Source organism: Somniosus microcephalus, chromosome 6, assembly GCF_052327205.1.
Source record: "Somniosus microcephalus isolate GS21.2 chromosome 6, FLI_Smic_1.0, whole genome shotgun sequence".
Classification (NCBI taxonomy): Eukaryota; Metazoa; Chordata; class Chondrichthyes; order Squaliformes; family Somniosidae; genus Somniosus; species Somniosus microcephalus.
In genome coordinates, this window is record NC_140992.1 from 35727097 (window position 1) to 35742115 (window position 15019).

General features: G+C 44.8%; 1 long non-coding RNA gene across 1 annotated transcript in view; it reads left to right on the top strand.

Moving 5' to 3' along the window:
• The first annotated feature begins 2502 nt into the window (after positions 1-2502).
• Positions 2503-15019, top strand: part of LOC147115606 (uncharacterized) — a 34752-nt gene continuing 22235 nt past the window's right edge. Inside the window, exon 1 of the long non-coding RNA XR_015078649.1 lies at positions 2503-4057. This is a non-coding gene — a long non-coding RNA (uncharacterized LOC147115606). The remainder of the gene's footprint in view (positions 4058-15019) is intronic.

The following is a 15019-nucleotide window of genomic DNA, read 5'->3' on the forward strand; positions in this document are numbered from 1 at the left end:
ATTCTGGACTGTCTTGTGAGTGCGGCTGATGAATCTCCTTACAGAAGCTCAGCACCCACGGACCAGTTGAACCAGGAACACTCCTCGCCACGATGGACGTCTCGGCACTCTACACCAGTATCCCCCACGGTGACGGCATCGCTGCGACAGCCTCAGTACTCAACACCAACAACAGCCAATCTCCAGACGCCATCCTATAACTCACCACCCACCAGGTACATGGTACATACTCATGTGACTCGGCCAACGTTGTCTACCTCATACGTTGCAGGAAAGGATGCCCCGGAGCATGGTACATCGGCGAGACCATGCAGACCCTTCGACAACGGATGAACGGACACCGCGCAACAATCACCAGGCAGGAGTGTTCCCTCCCAGTCGGGGAACACTTCAGCAGTCAAGGACATTCAGCCTCCGATCTTCGGGTAAGCATTCTCCAAGGTGGCCTTCGAGACACACGACAACGCAAAATCGTCGAGCAGAAACTGATAGCCAAGTTCCGCACCCATGAGGACGGCCTCAACCGAGATCTTGGGTTCATGTCACGCTACATGTAACCCCACCTGATGCAGGGTCATCCAGACTCGAGTCGACATTGGCTTGTTCTCTCTACACAGATGCGGCCGGACCTGCTGTGATTTCCAGCCAAAAAAAAATGTTTTTTTCTGTTTCTTTGTTTTTCATACAGACCCCAGCATCTGCAATATTTGACCCCTTGTGACCCCACCTCATTGTTCTTTGATGTAATGTTTCCCTGACTGACCTGTTTGGACACCATTCACACCTTTGACTGCTGTGATTATCTCTCTGCCGAGGTGTGATAAATGGCAGTTGGAAAGGTTACCTGTAAACATCTGACATGATTCTCTGATTATATAAGCTGTGTCTTTATGCATTTCTCCACTTCACCTGAAGAAGGAGCAGCGCTCCGAAAGCTTGTGATTTCAAATAAAGCTGTTGGACTATAACCTGGTGTTGTGTGACTTCTTACATTTGTCCACCCCAGTCCAACTCCGGCATCTCCACACCATGGTATTAGACTGGTAGGCTTGAAAGAGGAAGTGATGGGTGGGGAGCTGTGTGCCAATCATGTGTTCATAAATCTTAATGGAGCAAGAGGAAGTTGGCATAAAATCAGAAAATGCTGGTCAGGCAGCATCTGTGGAGAGAGAAATATAGTTAACGTTTCAGGTCGAGGACCTAGAGGAAGTTGGAGATGGGGCAGTAATCAGAGAGGTTTGAGGGTAATCCTTTTAAGAAGGGCAGGGAAGTTTTGAAGGGCATGGAAACAATGACTCAGGTTAATGATGAACGTCAGTGAGCATTGAGCTTTAGAATTGCAATTGTGTGGCTAAGAGCTTGGCTGTGATGAGATCAAAGGAGCTGATGCCGGGTCTGATAGAGGAAATGAGTGTGGGTATAGACCACGGGTGAAATCAGAATGTTGTGGGGCGGGAGACTGGGGTTATGGGGAGCAGGGGAGACCAAGACAGCTAAGCAGGTCAACAGAGAAAATCATATGAATTATACCCTTATTGGACAGAATCAATGCTATTCCGAGGAGGTGGGCATGATTGTGGTTTTTACGATGCAGTAGTTTGAAAAAAAACATTTTTTTAAACAGAGGCATTGATCATCATTGCACATTCTTCTGTGGATACTTGTTCTCCAGCCTGCAGATTCCAGCTGTTTAACTTTAATACCAAAGGTGCTTCAATTACTCTCTCCCTCAAACTAAACTACTTTTGTAAACAAAAAACTGCCAATTTAATTTCCAGAGTTGACAACAACTCAGATGGACTTAATTAGAAAAGATATAATTAGCATCTTCACTGCTGCTAAAGATGAATTAGAGAAAGAAATACACCTTAGAGTTAAAAAGAAAATCAATATTGAATGGTTAGTGTGCAGCTTGATTACGCAGTAATCTGGCAACAACAGCTCAGTAACCCAGTGATAATGGGGCATTCACTTTTGTAACTGCACAAATGATAACAGCTTGAAGACTGAACAATAATCGAACAATAACAGCTAAGGATAATAGTCCAGGTACCTGAGAACCAAGTCCTAGCAATAACAAACCAGTTACCTTGGAACAACAGCTTAATAACTGGGCCACAGCAGCCTACTAACCTAGTTACCTGGAGATCACAGCTCCATAACCTATGGATGACAGCTCGGTGATAACTGGTAATTTCCTAAACTCTTGAAATCGGGGCAATTCAGACGCAGCTAAGTCATTTGTTTGCTAGGGCAGTAGCAATGCATGTGATTGAAAGAACACCGATACAGTGGAATTCAGTTATAGTGATTGATTTGGCCTAAGCGGTGTTAGATGATAGTTACACTGTAATTATGATAGTAAGTAAAAATAAAACTACAAAGCAAGTGGTTTTTAAATAGATAATAGTTTCCATATTTCTGCACCTTTATGATTTGTGCTTCAGTGAAAAAGTCTTTAGTGCTCCACTGCCCTCCCCCCTCCCCCCTCCCCACCCCACCAGTTGATTGCAACTAACTCAGCATAAACCTGGGCCTTTCCTGTTCTGTATAACCCAGTGAGATGTTGGGCCTTGCATTTACCACAAAGCCAGCAGAAGCACCTGCTCTTAGCTCAGTGCCTGTCCTGCTGGCATTGCTGAGAGTTTAGGATTTATGTACAGGGCAAAAGAGCAGGCACCAACCACTCTCCTGTCAGCCCTGGCTCAGTGGGTAGCACTCTAGCATCAGCAGGTTGTGGGTTCAAGTCCCACTCCAGAGATTTGAGCACAAAAATCCAGGCTGACACTCCAGTGCAGTGCTGAGGGAGTGCTGCACTGTCGGAGGTGCCGTCTTTTGGATGAGACGTTAAACCGAGGCCCCGTCTGCTCTCTCAGGTGGATGTGAAAGATCCTATGGCACTATATTGAAGAAGAGCAGGGGAGTTATCCCTGGTGTCCTGGCCAATATTTAGCCCTCAATCAACGTCACTAAAACAGATTATCTGGTCATTATCACATTGCTGTTTGTGGGAGCTTGCTGTGTGCAAATTGGCTGCTGCAATTCCTACCTTACAACAGTGACTACATTTCAAAAGTACTTCATTGGCTGCAAAGCACTTTGGGACATCCAGTGGTTGTGAAAGGCGCTATATAAATGCAAGTCTTTCTTTCTTAGCCCTTCAGTGTATCAATGCTTTCTGCTGCCTGGTTCATTAATTTGCTAAAATTAAATTCCGCAGATTAATTTTATCGAAACTACCTTTATAGGTACAAAAGCTGCCAAGAGGAAAATGATATGTAATTTGCACCTATAAGCACAAGAGGAAAAACCAAACCCGTTCTTTTCCAGAAGTTTGTTTCCAAGCTGCTATGAAGACAGATTGGATTACAATTTTTAATTAACTCTCATATTGTACGTTCTGATAACCTCCATGTGCTTAGAATTCTTCTGCTGGGGATAAAAGGGAAGTAATAAAGAGCCACTTCAGATTACACAGAGGTACTGAATTAATTATTTCTATTAAACTGTCCAAGATAAAATTAAATTAGATATCTGTAATCTGTATTAAACAGACGTGGATTCCTCTATGGTTATTTTCCAGCTAATAGTCTTGTGTTTATTGTCCCGTGGAAGGTCTGATAGCTCTGCCCTTGGGTTTTGACTTGGACCAGTTCGCATCACTTCTTCACACATGTTGAACTTTTGCTGTTATTGTTTTGTTTGAAATTGCTGAAGATTTTTACTTTTTTTCTTTCCCTTGGTTGCCATACCCCATTTCCTGGTGCCAACACTGATCAAACTTTAGTCAGTCTAGTCCTTGAGCATGAAGGGAGTTGTTGTAGGTAGGTACTTCATGTTCTTTGATTGCAGTTCGGATGTTTGATTAGAAGGCCTAAGTGTTTTATGTCCCCTTTATTTTCCAGTGCTGCGATCAGCAGTCCCCATTTAACTAGCAGCGTTACAAAGAATATACGGCGGCGCTGCGGCCTCCGGAGCAGCTGGGCCCACCTAAGGAGGTGGTTTTTGTACAGATTTTCCCCATCCTTTGGGAAAGAACCAGTCGCCAGAAAACAAGGTCATTAACCATGATTTTCAAACATAGACAATTTTACATATGTACAGCTGTTTGTTGCCCCAGCACTGTGTAATTATTAATATAATATAAAAAGGGTTAATTGTGCAGCATCAGTAGTCTCCCAAAGTATTACAGAGCTGCTTCTTGAAATGGTTTTGCAGTACAAAAAAGCCATTAAAAGATACACTGTATTTCATTGGCCTGATAGCAAACACTGACACATTTTACACGCCAACTATCTGGATTTCATTTCATTGGTCCTGGTCAGTATATCAGTGATTGCTGCCAAAAATCAGTGCAAACCCGACCACTCTCCCTCTCGTCCCGTTCCTCCCCGAGTCCAGCTGCCAATGCACTGGATTGGGTCCCTCTCGCCCCTCCTCTCATTGCTGCCCCCAGCATAATGACAGGGATTGCAGCCTCTGTAGCTGGGAACTCTTATGAGAACTGTGATAATGCAATCGAAGCCAGATTCAGGAGCAGGAATGAGAAGGCACGTAGTAAATGGATGGCAATGAATAGGGGAAATGGACAGCAACAAAAGGGGGGATGGATGGCAATGAAGGGGCGTAATGGATGGTAATGAAGGGGAGAAAGAGGAGGAAATGGATGGGAATGGAAGGCAATGAATGGCGCTGGATATCAGTGAGAGGGGGATGGTTGGAAATGGCAGGGAGAGGGAAATGAAGGGACGAGGAAAGGCAATGAAAGAGTGGGATCGGTGGCAATGAAGGGGAGGGGGAAATGGATGATAAGAGAGTGCTAACATTAACTGAGAGAGTGTGTGGAGGGAGAGTACCTGTTTGAACTGGAGAGTGGAAAACGCGTACCAGCTTAACTGGGTTGTAAGAGGACAAGAAGAGTGCCAAGTTGAATTGGGGTGGAGGAGAGAGTCTGTGAAAGGTTGAGTCTTTTCACAAGGTAATATCTTTGTGAATTGGATCTAGAGGAGGTAGAATGCCTTTTTGGACTGAGTGGTAGGGGGTTGGATGTGGTAAAATTACCGCTGAGGTAACTTTTGGATAAGTGTTGGTCTGTTGAAAATCCAAATTTCCTTTTGTTTTCCCTTTCTTTCGATTAAAACCTATTAATTGTGAAGTACAAAAAGGCTTTGATCAGAATTGATCAGAATGCATAATTTTAATGTAAAAATATAAAGTTTACTGGGGGGCACGTTTGGGACCCCACCAATTTTATGCATTCAATATTTGGATTTCCCTTTCAGGCTTTCATTTATAGACTACTGGTGATAATTCAACGGTGTTTTTGTGCTAAAAAAATTGAATTATCCAGTAATTCAAATTAAGTAACTATGAACTAAGAATAAACTGTGCTTATGCTTTTTTCCCTCTAATACAAGTGAAATAATGTTGTGTATACCTACAGCTTAAGTAACAAACCCCGGGGTAGAATTTGCACAGGGGTTCTCCCGTGTGCACCCAGATTACAATCCCAGCTTCGGACACAACCATACTGATTGGGAGTGGGGAACTTGGTCTCTGGATTTGACACTTGCACATTTTGTAAAAACACATTTTCTGATACCAGAATTGAATGGTTGTAACAGGAAAGACTGAACAGGCTGGGGCTCTTTTCACTGGAAATGAGAAGGCTGAGGGGTGACCTGATACAAGTCTTTCAAATTATGAAGGGGTTCGATAGGGTGGACGTAGAGAAGATGGTTCCACTTGTAGGAGAGTCCATAACTAGGGGCCTTAACTATAAGATAGTCACTAATAAATCCAATAAGGAATTCAGGAGAAACTTTGTTACTCAGAGAGTGGTGAGAATGTGGTGAATAACATAGATGCATTTAAGGGGAAGCTAGATCAGTATATGAGGGAGAAAGGAATAGGATATACTGATAGGGTGAGATGGAGAGGGGTGGGAGGAGGCTCGTTTTGGAGTATAAACACTGGCATAGACCTGTTGGGCAGAATGGCCTGTTTCTGTGCTGTAAATTCTATATAATCTCACAACATAACTTCGGTGTGAGATAAGTGGAACACCTGGGGAAACTCCATAAACAGTCATTTTTAGCCAATCATGCCATTTTTCCAGGGTTTCTCCTGATCTTCCTCTGAAGTTACAGTGGGCGATCAGCAGAACCCTGCAAAAATTCTAGCCCATATCTATATCTTATTAAAATCTTACATCCATGCAGTTTCCTGTCTACAAAACCTTACTTCCTGTTGTCGCTCTTTTTCTTACCTTTTTGTGTCAACTTTTTTTCTATTCTGAATGTCTATGACCATATTTATAATGGAAACCACCTATGTAAACTTGTCATCCTGTAATTGCACAATCATGCCACTAGGTGTTGCCATATTATCTTTTCCCTACAAATCACTCAAAGGGCTAGAAATTCGGTACCTTAGCACCTCCTGTTAGCACCCGGGTGGGGCACTAACTGAGCGCTAAGGGCTTATCGTCCAGGTGCAGCGATTCCAACACCACCTGCGAAATTCAGTCCGCATTTAGCGCCGGCGCTAACACTTAGCACCCGGCCCTCTAGCGGCGCTCAGACCGTGACTTCAATGAGTGTGCAACGCCCCGGATGCAAAATTCAGTCGCTTCCCCTGACTTACCGCCTGGCGCTGAGAACGACAGAAATAGCAGGCATGATGTCTGGGATTGCCGCTCCCGGGCCGCTATTTAAAGGGATCACTTACCGGTTCATTGGGAGGTCAGATTCATTGCTGGCTTGTCGGATAGCATTTTGGCTGCGTTCACATTTTCTCCATTTTTGCTTTGTTGCTGTTCTAACAGTTTCTTCACTTGCATTGCTCTGGATCATTTCTACGTCCTCTGATCAGCCATTACTTCTTAGGTGAAGGTTTGCAGCTCCTTGCAGGCCCAGTTCACAAGCAGCAATGATCAGAGTGAGGCTGTGCAGCATGATTAAACCTCCCCTTTAAGAACTGGAAGGCGCCAGTCTGTCTGACGGCTTTCTAATTGACAGCACCGGAACTTGACTGGCACTCTGAAGGTAGCGCCCCGCTCTCCGACGTTAGCACCCTAAGAGAAGTGTGTAGCGCTTGATTTAGCGCTCCACTCCCTCTTGGGGCGCTAAAACTCAATTTCGCGGTCGCCGGCGCTAAGGTTAGCGCCCAGGCGATGTTAGCACCCCAAAATGGTCGATACTGAATTTTTCCCCCAAAATGCTTTCTGAAAATGTTCCTTGTTTGATTTTTTTTCCCCTCAGTAACTAAAATCTCTAATGGGCATAATAAGGGCTTATTTTTTAAATTACATATTACAGCCTTAAACTTATCCTTTGAATTGTTTTCTGTGCCTTTTAATGTCTTCAATAAAGTTTTTACTTGAAGGCCTCAGCTTATCCCAAAGCCTTAGGTTCGAGCTTGACATTTTTGCCCAGAACTGTGTTGCAATGAGCTGTGTTTGGATTGTGCAGCTTGAGCATGTGTAGTGTTTCCCAGGATGTATCAGTACTGTTTTGTCAGCTGTATTAATAGAATATAGCTATTTATCTTCTAATATTTTCTGCTAAGTTGTTCTTCAAAATCATTTAAAGAAAAAGCTAGAGGGCAAATTTCAAAAGCTTTATTCAGGTAAAGTTTACGTTAAGTTTTTTTTAAAACAAAGATGCTATGTGAGAGAGTAAAAAAACTCAGTGTATTTATTACACACTTCTGAAGCTTTTGTTTGGTGTTCTATAAATTTTATAAAGTGCATTAAGCTGAGTGTCTTTCGTCATGCTAATGTTAGTTTAAGTTTTTTTTAAAAAGCTGAACTTTGAAACCACCTAATTGTCCTCCTTCTGTTTTGTTTACATTAGAAAAGGTAAAAGCCCAAATTACTAACATCTGTGAGACTGAGAGAGAGGGGCACATGCAGAAAGAGGGAGAAGCAGACAGATAGAGCACCTTTTCACATTTTCATCTGATATTCTTTTTAAAGAAAAATTCAAGTAGGTTGCATTTTGAAAGCAAACAAGCCTCCAAAAGAAACAGATAGCAAGGGAAGGTAAGAGGATGAGAGGACAGCTGGGAGCGTAAATAAGTTGAGATGAGAGGGAATACAATAAAAATATTAGCTCCAAAGGGAAAGTAAGTTTGCGAGGCCACAAAGAGGAGGTCCTTTTAAGCCTCAAAGTGGGGAATGTAAGAATATAGATATGTTTTTAAATTATTCTAATACAGAACAGTAATGGCCGCCAACCTCATAGCCCCTTGTTGTGTCGGTACCTTTTTACCTAGACACAATTAGAACTCAGAGATTCAAACATGAAGTGCTTTATTCGAAGGAAAGGGGAAGTTCTGGAGAGTTCCGAACAAAGAGAGCTAAACTTAACCAAGAGAACACCCAACCATTTATCTGCTGTGACAGCGCCACCACAGGTGGGAGGAGAACACACAATACATAACACCCCTGAACCTTGCACAGCCCGCTTCGACCTCCTTCCCAAGATCCACAAACAGTAGACCCATTGTTTCAGCCTGTTCTTGCCCCACAGAACTGATTTCTTCCTATGTCGACTCTTTTTTCTCCTCTTGTCCAGTCCCTTCCCACCTACATTCGCGACTCTTCCGACACCCTCCGCCATTTTAACAGTTTCCAGTTTCCTGGCCCCAACCGTCTCCTTTTCACTATGGACATCCAATCCCTCTACACCTCCATCCCCCACCAGGACGGCCTGAGGGGGCTCCACTTCTTCCTTGAACAAAGGCCAAACCAGTCCCCATCCACCACCACCCTCCTCCGCCTGGCTGACCTTGTTCTCACATTGAACAACTTCTCCTTTGACTCCACTCACTTTCTCTAAATTAAAGGTGTTGCTATGGGTACCCGCATGGGCTCTAGCTATGCCTTTTCATGGGATATGTGGAACATTCTTTGTTCCAGTCCTACTCCGGTCCCCTCCCTCATTCTTTTTCCGGTACATCGATGATTGTATCGGTGCTGTTTCCTGCTCTCGCCCTGAACAAGATCATTTCATTCACTTTGCTTCCAATTTCCACCCTTCCCTCACCTTCACATGGTCCATCTCCGGCTCTTCCCTTCCCTTCCTCGACTTCTCTGTCTCCATTTCTGGGGATTGGCTATCGACCAACATCCACTAAAAACCCACTGACTCCCACAGCTACCTGGACTACACTTCCTCCCACCATGCTTCCTGTAAGGACTCTATTCCATTCGCCCAGTTTCTCCATCTCCGCCGTATCTGTTCTGATGATGCCACCTTCCATACTAGTGCTTCCGGTATGTCTTCCTTTTTCCTCAACCGAGGATTCCCCTCTACCGTGGTTGACATGGCCCTTGACCGTGTCCATTCCATTTCTCGCACCTCTGCCCTCAGAACCATGATAGGGTTCCCCTTGTCCTCACCTTTCACCCCACCAGCCTCCACATTCAACGGATCATCCTGCGCCATTTCCGCCACCTCCAGCGTGATCCCACCACCAAACACATCTTCCCCTCCCTGCCCCTTTCAGCATTCCGAAGGGACCGCTCCCTCCACGACACCCTGGTCCACTCCTCTATCACCCCCAATACCCCTTCCCCTTCACCTTTTAACTCTTCCCTTCCCACCATCCAGGGCCCCAAACATTCCTTCCAGGTGAAACAGCGATTTACTTGTACTTCTTACAATTTAGTATACTGTATTCGCTGCTCACGATGTGGTCTCCTCTACATTGGGGAGACTAAACGCAGATTGGGTGACCGCTTTGCGGAACACCCCCGTTCAGTCCGCAAGCATGACCCCGAGCTTCCGGTCGCCTGTCACTTTAATTCTCCCCTCCACTCCCACTCTAATCTCTCCATCCTCGGCCTCTTACATTGTTCCAATGAAACTCAACGTAAGCACAAGGAACAGCACCTCGTCCTTCTATTAGGCACCTTACAGCCTTCTGGACTTAACATTGAATTCAACAGTTTCAGACTATAAATTGGCCCCTGTATTTCTTTATATATTTTTTTTCTCTTGTTTCCTCACATGGTAGCTGTTAATGTTGCTGCCATCATCATTCACACATCATCTAGAGCCATTGTTTGTTTCTTAACTTGTCCAATTACCATCTCCTTTTGCCTTACACTATCATCCCTTTTCTCAGTCAATCTCTCCTGCCTTCCATCCTATCACAGACCTTCCTTTGGTTCTTTCCTCCCCTCCTCCCTGCCCCTGCTTAAAAATCTTTCTTCTCTAGCCTTTTCCAGTTCGGACGAAGAGTTCGACCCAAAACGTTGACTCTGTTTCACTCTCCTCGATGTTGCCTGAACTGCTGAGTTTTTCCAGCTTTTTCTGTTGTTATTTCAGATTTCCAGCATCCACAGTATTTTGCTATCGTAGTAATGTAGACAGAATTGGTTTAAACTGTGTTCTTGCAAATCCTGTCTTATCCCCTCAGTGACGCTGATAATGTTGGGGAAGGATGGATGTCAGGGCCTAAGGCACATATAGATTATTAAATAAATAAGCTAGGTAGATAATGTGGAGCTAAAGGTGTAACGTCCGTGTGTAATTGAGGCACGGACTGCAGGAGTTGGTTATAACAGGTGTTTACTGAATGGAGACAAAACTGGAACTACTATACAAAGTTACTACACAGGCTTATATACCGGGGTGGTCACTACTGGTACTGCAGTATACAGGGGCTGCAGAATATAGTTCATTCTTCAAAGTACATACACTACAATTCCTCCCCTTTTAGCTAAACAGTACATAACATTCGATTAATAATTAAATAACATATTTACAATTACGGTTGCTATATACATTAGCTGAAGTTAAGCAATTATAAATTCAGTCTTTGAGGAGGCTTCCTGATTCTGTCCGGATAACGCCTCTTTGGGGTATCAGGTTCTTCTGGCAAAGTTGATTCGGGATCAACGTCGTTGTTTGGTTCGTCTGCTTCCAATATCACCGATTCTGAGGTAGATGCAATTGGTACTTCGGTTTCATCACCAGGTGTATCGGATCGTGGTGTGGATTTGACGTTTTCCAGTGACTCTAGAATCTGGTCAGCATGGCGTCTTACAATGCTCTCTCCAACGTCCACGGTATACATTAGAGGTCCTTGCCGTGTGCAGATCGTTCCTGGCTGCCATTTCTCTGTGCGGTAGTCCCGGGCCAAAACTGGTTGACCTATCTTAAAACTCCTGGTTGGCCTTTCATTCATATTCTGAAACTGCCTGTTCTCCACATTTCTTCTGATGTTTGGCTTAACCAAATCCAAGCGGCATCTTAGTCTTCGATTGAAGAACATCATGGCTGGAGTTTGGTTGGTAACCGCATGTGTCGCATTCCGGTAGGCAAACAAGAAGTTATCCACCTTGTGTTGTAGGGGTATGTCTTCATTACACATTGCCTTGATAGCCTGCTTGAATGTTTGAACGAACCTCTCAGCCAATCCATTCGTGGCTGGATGATATGGGGCGGATGTGTAATGCTTAACACCATTGTTCTTTAAGAACCTCCGGAACTCTTCAGACACAAACTGTGGTCCATTGTCGGAGCAAATCTGTTCAGGCAGCCCATTTCTGGCGAATGTGGTTCATAAGACTGTGATGGTTTTTTCTGTGGTGGTTGAGGACATTTTTATTACCTCTGGCCACTTTGAATGTGCATCCACCGCAATTAAAAACATCGAGTCCATAAATGGACCAGCAAAATCAATGTGTACCCTTTTCCATGGAGATGAGGGCCACTCCCATGGATGTACAGGGGCTTGTGGTGGGGCGTTTTGGACCTTCTGGCATCCTGTACAGCTCTTGGTCATCTCTTCGATTTCTCTATCGATTCCCGGCCACCACACAAACGCTCTGGCTAAGTTCTTCATTTTTACCCCTCCCAGATGACCCTCATGAAGCTCATTGAGCACTCTATCCTTCAATTTGGGTGGAATTACTACTCTGGATCCACACATCAAGGTTCCTCGGCACACTGACAGCTGTTCTCTTCTCAGCGAGAATGCTGGCAACAGTGGTTCGCCATGTGCTGGCCATCCCTTCACCGTTAAATCATAGACCCTGGAGAGTGTCGGGTCATTTCGTGTTTCCTTTTCTATGTTTGCATTCGTCACAGGTAGACATTCGACTATGGTCGAGTGGAATATCTCCACAGGATCCACCGCAGGTGCTTCTTCCACCGTCGGCAATGGTAGGCGCGACAATCCATCAGCATTCCCATGCTGTTTAGTTCCTTTGTACTCGATGTCATATTGGTGTGCCCCTAGGAAAAGGGACCACCTCTGTAGCCGTTGTGCTGTCATTATCGGGACGCCCTTCTTAGGGTTGAAAATGGAGACAAGAGGTTGATGATCAGTTAGTAGAGTAAATTTCTGTCCGTGCAGGTAGTGATTGAACTTCTTCACCCCCCACACCAGGCTGAGGGCCTCTCTGTCAATCTGGGCGTAGTTACGCTCGGCTGCAGTTAACGAGCGTGACGCAAAAGCTATCGGCCTCTCTGAACCATCAAGGGATTTATGTGACAGTACCGCTCCAACGCCGTAGGGAGACGCATCACACGCCAGTCTTATCGGTAGTGATGGGTTGTAGTGAGCCAATACTTCTCTTGAAGTGATCAGGCCTTTACACTTCTGAAAGGCCCGCTTACATTCATTGCTCCATTTCCATGCTACTCCAGTTTGTAGCAGGGCGTTCAGTGGGTGCAGAATTGTGGACAAATTCAAATCAAAATCAAAATCAAATCAACTTTTATTGTCATTGTTAGTGCACAAGTGCAGTACAACGAAATGTAGGCTTGCGGCTCCCGAGAGTGTACATTTGGATTAAGACATTTAAACATTAAACATACATTTGGCTTGTCGTATATTAACATAAATATAACCATAATAAAGTGCATTGGCAGATGTGCAGGCTTTAGAGTTTATTTGTGGAGTTCAGTAGGTTGACAGCCCTGGGAAAGAAGCTGTTCCTAAATCTGGTCGTACGGGTGCGAATGCATCTGTAGCGTCTCCCAGATGGCAGGAGGGCGAACAGACTGTGGCTGGGGTGGGTAGGGTCTTTGATGATGGACCGTGACCTCCGTAGACAGCGTTTCTGGTATATGTGCTCTATGCCCGGTCCACTGATGGTAGTAATTCACCAATCCGAGGAATGACCTCAGTTGCGACACATTTTCAGGCGCTGGAGCCTTAACTACCGCTTCAATTTTGTCAGGGGATTTATGTAACCCCTCTTCATCAATCACGTGGCCACAATACGATATTTGTTTCTTAAAAACTCGCACTTGGGGCGATTGGCTCGTAGCCCATGTTCTCTTAGTCTAGTGAGCACCTGCTCTAGGTTGGCAAGGTGTTCACTGTCATTTTCACCTGTCACTAGGATGTCGTCCAAGTAACACTGAGCCCCCGGAATCCCTTGCAGGACTTGTTCCATCGCTCTTTGCCATATAGCCGGAGCTGATGCAACTCCGAATACCAGTCGATTATACTGGTAAAGACCTTTGTGAGTGTTTATCGTGAGATATTTCCGAGAGGATTCTTCAATCTCCATCTGCAAATATGCTTGCGCTAGGTCAATTTTTGTAAAACGTTTCCCTCCAGATAGTGAGGCGAAAATATCTTCTATCCTCGGAAGAGGATACTGTACTGTGTGAAGGACTGGGTTCACAGTCACCTTGAAGTCCCCACAGATGCAAACCTTCCTTGGCTCCTCAGACTTATTGTTTAACGTTTTCTTCATGACAGGAACGATGGGTGTCACCCACTCGCTCCAGCCTACCTTAGTTAGCACACCTGCATTCTCCAGATTCTCCAGCTCTGCCTCGACGGCTGGGCGAATTGCATACGGTACCGGTCTTGCTTTGAAAAACTTGGGAATTGCATTCTCTTCTATTTTTATCAAGGCGGTTATGCCTTTAAGAGTTCCCAGTTCTTGTTGAAATACCTCTTTAGCGTTAGCCAAGATTTTTGACAATCGTCCAGGTGTGACGTCGTCATCCTTTTTACCAGCCACCGTCAGTGCCTGAATGGAGTGCCAGTCTAAACTTATCTTTCTGATCCATTCACGTCCCAATAACGGTGGTCCACCACCTTGCAGTATGTACAGATACAATTTCTGTATTTCCTTGCCGTTGTATTCGACAGGCACCCTTATTTTCCCTCTGGGGTATACTTTCTGCCCCGTATATGTCTTCAAGACAATGGATGTGTCTTTCAAGGGTATGTGTGAGAATAGCCGCTCGTAGTCTCGTCGATTCATGGCGGTCAGGGCTGATCCTGTATCCAATTCCATTTTGACTTGGGACCCTGCTATCGTGAGGGTGACCCAAATGGTTCGGTGATCCTCTTTTGCGATTACGTTGTGTAGTTTGAGACAGCTTAGTCTCTTGTTCCCGGATTCACTATCGCTCTTCTGGTCTTCGGAACTACTGTCCGTCATCTTTTGTACTTTCCTGTACTTTTCCTTAGTAGTCTTTTTGTTGTCGTTAGTCTTCTTCCCGGACCTGCAAACTCGTGCAATGTGTCCCATCTTTCCGCATTGCCTGCATGTTTTGTCCTTGGACCAGCAGTCCTTCTGGTCATGGGTTGTTCTGCCGCAGCAATAACATTTTCAAATCCCCGTGTCATTTCATGGGTGCCGTATTCCTGTGGCTTTTGCTGTATTTCCACAGCTCCCCTTGCTGCTGCTTCATACAATACTGCCACGCTGAAAGCCTTATCTAGCGTCAGCTCTTTCTCTGAGAGTAACCTCTTCTGGGTTCCTTCACTCAGGAGTCCACAGACAAATTTGTCCCGTAGGGTATCTGCCAGTCCTGCTCCGAACTGGCAGTGCTTTGATAGCTTGCGTAGTTCCGTAAGGTAATCAGCATTGCTCTCATTTTTATGCTGATTTCTCTTGTGGAATTTAAATCTTTCTGCTATCAGCAGCGGTGTAGGATTTAGGTGTTCCTGTAGGATATCAACAATTTCGTTAAAACTCTTCGCCATCGGTTTGACTGGAGTGATCAGGTTCCGCAATAGGCCGTACGTTCTT